The sequence below is a fragment of the Echinops telfairi genome, unplaced genomic scaffold, assembly GCF_000313985.2.
Source record: "Echinops telfairi isolate 266 unplaced genomic scaffold, ASM31398v2 ScPeMD7_7469;HRSCAF=8507_1, whole genome shotgun sequence".
Lineage (NCBI taxonomy): Eukaryota > Metazoa > Chordata > Mammalia > Afrosoricida > Tenrecidae > Echinops > Echinops telfairi.
In genome coordinates, this window is record NW_022111373.1 from 35,916,818 (window position 1) to 35,925,504 (window position 8,687).

Sequence of the window (8,687 nt, forward strand, 5' to 3'; positions counted from 1 at the left end):
AAGTTCTAGAAAACAAAATTGCACAAAATAGGTACCAATTCTGCCCTCCTATATAAAAAAAAAAGGCAACTATTAATAAAAAAAACTACAGAATCAACTAAGAAATGTTCCATGTATTATCTCATTTGATATTTTAAGATCTAGTAAGAAATGATTATCACCATTATATGAATGAGGAAAATAAGGACAGATAACCCATCCTTTAAAAAACAACACTGCCAAATGAGTTGATTCCAACTCAACCCCTCAGCCATTGAGTAAATCTGATTCATAGGGACCCTACAGGACAGAGTACAACCACTCCCTTGGGTTTCCTAGACAGTAAATCTTTATAGGACCCAAAAGACTCATTTTTATGTTCCAGAATGTCTATAACATTTGAACTGCTGACTTTTTGGATAGCCCAATGTGTAACCCACTAAACCCATCAGGCTCACCTTAGTACAAGTACAATGCTTCTTTCTGTTGCACATAGGATCAAATCAATGGCACAATAACAACAAAAAGCATATTGTGGAGTCAGTTGCTTACACAAAAGAAAGTCTACAAAAGAAACACTGTCCATTCCTGTGTTTGAGCCCATCATTATAGCCACCATTAGTCCAGCTCTTTTTCACTAACCCTGTACTTTATCAAGCAAGACGCATTTCTCCAGGGACTAGTTCCCTCCTGATATCATGTTCAGTTTTGCCTTGGGGTCAAGAATGTTTCTCAAAAGAATTAATAGTCTCAGTTTAGCTCTCTTGACCAATCTAAAATATGAGAGATGAAAAACAGGGTTAAAAAAACTGCAATTCTTAAATAGATGAATTTTATTATTTTCTGTTTCACAATCACCTCAATGATTATAGTGAATACGCAGCTCTTGAGGGGAATATTTTAAAAATAAGGGTGGGGGCTGTTCAAATAAAATATCATTTTAGTTAGCTTTCTTGTTAATTCTGATGAGACCATACAAATTAATTTGTGAACACCAACTTTTCCTAAAAGCCATAATCAAGGTTTTTGATCATCAGGATTCTGTGAGACAATTAAAGTTCAAAGAGGTCATTCCTTCTATGTCAAACTATCACCAATCAAGTCTCTAAAAATGCACTTTTTTCCCATAATGTCGAACATGTAGTTTTAGGTAAAATTCCTACTATATTATTTCTAAGTTATAGAATAAGAAAGACAAGAATGGTGTGGGTCATACATACTTTAGTCCTCGATGCTACATCCTTGCTTTAATAGGTCAGTGGTCTTGTGCAGCAGGTTTACCCAATAAAAGGTGTCATTTCTCTTGACTACTGTTTCATTGAGCACTTAGTTGTGGATCCAAGCAAGACAAATTCCTTGACAACATCAATAATTTTTCTGTTTATTCTGAGGTTATCTAGAGGTCCGGTGGTGAAGATTTTGGTCTTCTTTACATCGACTTGTAATATATACTGATGGCTGCTTTCCTTGAACGTTATCAGCAAATACTTCAAGTCTTCCTTGCGTTCAGCAATAAAAGTTATGTCATCTGCATATTGCAGGCTAATAAGCCTTCAATCAATCCTGATGCTGCATTCTTCTTCATAAAATATAACTTCACTAATAATTTGCTCAGCATACAAACTGAATAAGTATGGTAAGAGAATATAATCTTGATGTACACTTTCCTGATTTCAATCCATGCAGATTCCTTGGTTCTGTTCACACAACAGTCTAGTGAGCCATGAACAGAGAGGTTCTGCAGGAGCACAATTGATTGTTCTTGGAATTCCCGTTCTTCTCATGGTTATCCATAGTTGGTTATGATCCACACAGTCAGAAGCCTTTGCATATTCAATGGAATACAAGTAAACATCTTGCTGATATTCTCTTTCAACCAAACTCCATCTGAAGTCAACAATGATATATCCCTTATTCCATGTCCTGTTCTGAACCTTGAGCAACTCTATCTCAATTTACTGCTGCAATCTTTGTTGGATGATCTTTAGCAAATTTTAACTGTCTAATATCAATGATATTATTCTATAATTTGAGCATTCTTTGGGGTCATATTTCTTGGAAACAGTTACAGTTGGCCAATTAGTGGTCTTCCAAATTTCCTGAGATAAATGAAGAAATGATTCCAGTGCTTCATCAGCGCATTGAAACATTCCAGTTGATGTTCCACAAATTCCTGGAACCATGGTCTTTGGTAAATGTTTTCAGCACAGCTGGGTGTTCTTCTTTCATTACAATTGGTTCTTGATCAGATGCTACCTCCGGAAATGGTGAAATATCTACAATTCCATTTGGTAAGTAGACTCTCTGCATTCTTTCCATCTTCTTTTGATGCTTCCTGCATCATATAGTATTTTGCCCATAGAAATACTGCAACTGAAGGCTTCAATTTTTTCTTCAGTTTTTTCAGTTTGAAATATACTGGGAATGTTATTCCTTTTTGGTTTTCTAACCCTAGATCTTTGCACATTTCATTATAATATTTGACTCTGACTTCTCCAGCTGCCCATAGAAATTTTCTATTTACCTCTCTGAGTTCATCATTTCTTTTATTTACTCTACAAGTAAGAACACGTTTCTTAGTTGTGTTAAGAAATTAAGTCTCTCTTGATATCCCCTTTGATCTTTTCTTTATGACCTTTGGTTTTCTTCAAGTATAATGTTTGTGATGTCATTCCACAGTTCATCAGGTCTTCTGTTATCAGTCACTAGTGTTCAATGTGTAAAAACTGTTCATAAGAGTTTCTTGACATTCTAGGTGGGATAGACTCAAGGGTGTATATTGGCTCTTATGGACTTGTTTTACTTTTCTTCACCTTTAATCTGAACTTACATATGAGTAATTGATCTGTCCCACAGTCAGCCCCTGGCCTCGTTTGAGCTGCTGATATTGAGTTTCTCCCTCGTGTCTTCCCACAGACTAGGCAATTTGATTTCTGAGTATTTCATCTGGAGGAGTCCACATGTATAGTAAGTCGCCTTTGTGTTGTTGAAAAAGGTATTTGTTATGTGGTCTTCCAAAATTCTATCATGTGATTTCCAGCTTCATTTCTATCATCAAGACTATGTTTTCCAACTACTGTTCCTTCCTCTTTGCTTCCAACTTTTTCATTCCAATCGCCAATAATTATCATGCATCTTAATGGCATGTTTGATCAATTTGTAACTGAATTTGTTGGTAGAATTCTTCAATTTCTTCAGCACTAGCTTTTTATTCTAAACTTTTCATGTACTATCTCTTGAATGCCTAAATTTGTCAAATTATTTAAAGTTATACTTCAATCGGTCCCTTCCAAATGATGGTTTTCTAAATTCTTCCTTTTGCACAGGCTTCCTTTGCCATTTTAGTAACTTTGACTTCCATATCCTTCCCTACGATTTTCTCAAAATTTATTGTGAGTTCTTCATCACAATATATCTAATTTTTTTCTATCTTCAGAATTAATGCAGTGGAACTCATTAGTTCAATCTATAACCCACATAATGATATACTGTCTACGCTGTCTTCTATCCCAGTTTGTTAGCGTATCTAACATTTTGAGGTCAAATTGATAGCTATAACAGAAGATATTTTATGCTATTATCCAGACTTGTTTTCTTAAATGTTGAAATACTTAATTGATTATACTTTCCAACCCAGTTAACATCTACTTAGAAATAGCATCTATACTTCAAACACAGCATATCTTAAGTTTCCTCCTAGCCCTAATTTTCTAAGACATCTCAATAAATCCCATAATCATCTACTTCACTGCTCAAATTTATAAATCTAGAAATAAGGCTTAGCCCCATTCTCTCATCAACCACATTATTTACCATATCTTACTGACACATAACTAGTCATTCCCAATTGCACCCATCAATTTTAAATATGTTAAATCTCCTTTTCTACATCTCATTGCTACTTACATTTCTCACTCATCAATCACTCAGTAAATGGTTTCTACAATAAATTAATATGATCTTTATAAAATATTTACATGATCATAAGACCATGCTTAAACCATTTCATTGTTTCCTGTTGTCCTTATGTCTAAGTTCAAATCCTTTCCCATGAAATGACAATTACTTATAAACCCCTACCCCAAAATAAAACCGAACGCACTGCCATTGAGTCTATTTCAATTCATAGCAACCTTACAAAGAATTCCCCAGATTGTAAATATTTATGCAAACAAACATTATTTCTCTCCTGCAGAGTGGCTGGTGGATTTGAACTGCCAGTTTTGCAGTTACCAGTCCAATGCCTAACCCACAGCACCACCAACTTTCCTTTAGTTAGCATCTTTTAGTTTCTCTAACTATACCTACTGTATTATTTATTCCATGGTGCTGTCATAATTACTACAAAGTTACTTGCTTAAAACAATTTTAGATTACAATTTAATAGCTCAGAGCTCACAATAGATTTTTAAAAATAAATCATTTTATTAGGGGCTTTTATAGCTCTTATAATAATCCATATATCAATTGTATCAAGCATATTTGTACATATTTGCTATCATCATTTTTAAAACATTTTCTTTCTACTTGAGCCCTTGGTAGTATCAGCTCCTCTTTTTTCCCCTCCCTCTCATCCCCACCCTTGTGAACCCTTGATAAATTATAAATTATTATTATTTTCATCTCTTGCACTGTCCGCTGTCTCCCTTTACCCATGATTCTATTGTTCTTCCCCTTGTGGGGGGAAACATCAATTACTGCAATCAGTTACCCCTTTCTCCCCCCCACCTTCTCTCTATGCTCATGGTATTGCTACTCACATTACTGTTCCTGAGGGGTTGATCTGTCCTGGATTCCGTGTACTGTGAGGTCTTATCTGTACCACTGTACATGCGCCAGTCTAGCCTGATTTGTAAAGTAGAACTGGAGTCATGATAGTCGGGGGTGGGAGTGGGGGAAGCCTTAAAGAACTAGAGGAATTTGTGTTTCGTCAGTGCTATACTGCACTCTGGCCGACTCATCCCTTCCTTGTCACTCTTTATGAGGGGATGCCCAATTGTCTACAGATGGACTTTGGGTCTCTACTCCGCCCACCTTGTTCACATCGATATGATTGTTTATTTTGGGTCTTCTGATGCCTGATACTTGATCCTGTCAACACCTTGTGATCACACAGACTGGTAAGCTCTTCCATGTGGGTTCTGTTACTTCCCTGCTAGATGGCTTATTATTTAACTTCAAGCCTCTAAGACTTTGGATGCTATATCTTGTAATAGCTGGGCACCATCAGATTTTGGAGTGGAGACCTAAAGCCCATCTATAGTCAATTGACCTCCCCCCACATAAGGGTTACAAAGAAAGGGACAATTCAACCAGGGTATAGTATAGAACCGATGAAGCACACATCATTTCTTTAGTTCCTGAATGCTTCCTCCCCATTACCATGACCCAAATTTTACCTTACAAACTTGGCTCACATTGGTACAGATAAGAGCTCTCGGCACATGGAATTCAAGACATATAAAACCCTCAGGAAGAGTAGTGGGAATAGCAATATCATGAGGGTAGAGGGGTAGTGGAGGTGGGACAGAGGGAGAAAGGGGGAACCCAACACAAGGTTGGATATATAACCCACCCCTCAAAGGGACAAATAACAGAAATGTGGGTGAAAGAAGAAATGAACAGTGTTAAGACATGAAATAACAACAATATTATATAACTGATCAAGGAGTCACGACGGTGAGAGGGAAGGGGTAGAAAGTGGAGAAAATAGGAGCTGATACCAAGGGGTCAAGTAGAAAGAAAATGTTTTGGCAACATATGTACAAGTGTGCTTAATACAACTGAATAATGGATTGTCATAAGATTTGTATGAGCCCCCCAAGAAAATTGGGGGGGGGATATTTAGAGGTGATAGGAGTTATCCCCTCAATCATAATTCTCATTCACTTTTCTGTCTTCCCAACTAGACTGTAATTTTGTGGGAGATAGAGCTTGTCTACAGCCATCTATATCTTCAGTACCTGGAATCGTTTTTATTATGTAAGCCGTACTCTATGTGTGTAAGTTGAATGCTAATGGAAGAAAGGAAGAGAACTTTCTTCCATTCATAAAAATATTGACCAATTTATAAACGCTGATAAAACTTCCAGGAGCTCCACATTTAAAATAGCAAAAGTAAGTGGAAAAGTTATTTGTAGGGAAGACTGAGAAAAAGATACTGATTATTTCCAGGATTATGAATCAAAGCCCTTTGCCATCAAGTTGATTCCAAGTCAAAGCTATGCTATAAGTTAGGGTAAAATTGTCCCTCTATGTTTCTGAGACTACAACTCTTTACTGGAGTAGAAAGCCTCACCTGTCTCTGGCAGAAAGGCTGGAGATTATGAACACTGAGGAATAATTTTGCTGGTCTCTGTTTGAAATGATTCCAAGCCAACAAAAGGTATACACTTCTTATTTGAAAGAGAACAAAACATTCTAGAAAGCAGTGGGAAAATAACGTATTAAAGGATAACATTAAGAAATGTTCTTTATTGTAAGACCATAAAACAGTGGCACAGTTTGAACAGAGGGTCCTTTATTACTAAGACACAATAAGAAATGAAAATTGATCTTTGCTGATGCTAATTCTATTTCCTATTAATTTAAATTGTCAACAATTAAGGACAAGGATTTCAATAGTTCAGTTCGATATAGATGTTTCTGTTAGAAGACCTCATTTTTTCATCTAGACTTAATATATACCAGTTGTTACTGAAATAACAGAAGGAAGAACATAAGATTTCATATTTCTAATGCTTATAAATACAGAAGAATGAATATTTCCATTTTGAAAACATCACTTGCAGATATCTTTTTTAACGTCCTTGGTCTTTCTGATAAGATCTATTATTTCTATGTCATTAAAATTCTTAGCATGCACATTTAGTCTACATAAAATAGAATGTGGGACAAATCTTTTGTGGCATAATTAAATGGTTCCCTTCAAGGACAATGTAGCAGAAGGTGAACAATAATTTAGTTAATATGGTAAAGAAAGATAAATGGTTCGTTTAAAAAGTGAAAACAAGTCATGCCTATGCTTGTACCACATTTTCATTTTTGAAATGGGTTAATATAGGACAGTAATTTTCAAATATGGGATATTAAATATTGCATAAATGTCAAGAACTGCTTCATCACTTTAAAGTTAATATCAAAGAGAAAGCTTGTCAAAAAGCAATCAAATATAGTTTGTAGTGGTATAAGATGCTGATAAATGGAAAAAGAATGGATCAGACATGCTTTTCATAGCTTATGAAAAAATTTTAAGTTGACTAAGACTATCATGCTTCTAAAGTAACTTCTAATATAAGTCAAAAAAAGAAGGTAATGACTAATATATCATATTGCCAAATGTATTCATTCACAAATTTAAACAAAATCCAATTTGGAAGTGTTAGAAAGCTAAAATAAGGTACATTAGACTGTAAATAGACTATAAATTATACATTTATTAAAATCAAGATTTTCTCAAAAGTAATATCAAATTGTTAATGAATGTTGATTCTGTGCCAGGTATAGTGTAATACACAAATATGATTAGAAATGAGAAAGACAAATAAAATACTTTTCTTAGGCAGCTTATTATCTAATGGGGTTTTCAGATATGTAAAATAGTAAAATATTGAATAAAGTTCTTGAGATAACTAGTACAACGATCCTGGTGGCTGCTCACCAAAAGGTTGGTGACTTGAATCTTTCCAAACGATCTGAGGGAAAAAGACCTAAGGGCCAAGAAAATCTTATGGCCGCTCTACTCTGATAGAACTGACTCAAGGTTTTCCAAATACCAAGCTAATGAAAAATTCACTGTGAGTCAAAGCAGAAGGGCAATTTTGCTGAATACTTTTAAGAATTTGTAGATCAATATTTATTAATAATGCAAATAGACACTACCCATGATCAACGCAAAATGTTCACCTCAGAAGTTCAAGTGGACGATGGCCTGGTGGCTGAATGAAAGTAGTGGTAGAGAGTCCTTCTAAAGAAGAGGGGTCATGGAATTAAAGAGACGAACCCAGCATGGTGACAGAGCAGGTACCTGCTTGTTAACTATCTCATTCATTTCTTATCGTCTCCCAGCTGTACCCTTTCTCAACCTCCTTCTATTGACCACCTTTTTCTAATGTACAGGATATAAGAACCAATATAAGAATTTAGGAAAATTCTTCCCTGTCTTCCATTAGCCATTTGTTCTCTTACTATATATCATTCTCTGAGCAAATTGAAAACTGAAGTTTCCAGACCACCAAACAATGTCTAAGTCCAATATCTAAAAAGACATTAAAGGAATGTCTTAAAATACTTCTTTTTAATATAGCATGTTATAGACGTTTTTTTTCTTTTTTAAATCAGTGGAGAGTGTGAACGCAGTCCTCGACTACCACAAATTGTGCAGTCGAGTTTCCCCCATTTGGGGAAATCGCAGGGGTCAGCACATCCGGAGTGCAATGGATAAGCCTCGCCCTGGGAAAACCACCTTTGTGATCATGGTATCTTCCCTGCCATGTAAGTATATATAGAAGTTTTTTAATGGGAAGAAAAGTATGAATGAGAACAATACTCAACCAGAATTCATTCCATCACTAAGTATTTTTCCACTCATTAAGTATGTTTCCCAACTTAGTTACTGTATATACTCATGTATAGGCCTAGTTTTTCAGCACATTTTTTACTGTCATTTTTGTCGTAAAATTAGGTGCCTCAGTTTATACTCAAGTATA

The 8,687-nt window shown here is 35.4% G+C and overlaps 1 non-coding gene across 1 annotated transcript; it reads right to left on the minus strand.

Moving 5' to 3' along the window:
- Positions 1-8,316: 8,316 nt before the first annotated feature.
- On the minus strand, positions 8,317-8,480 carry LOC115873940. Its single transcript, XR_004048708.1, has one exon. It is a non-coding gene; the product is annotated as a U1 spliceosomal RNA (small nuclear RNA).
- Positions 8,481-8,687: the final 207 nt, after the last annotated feature.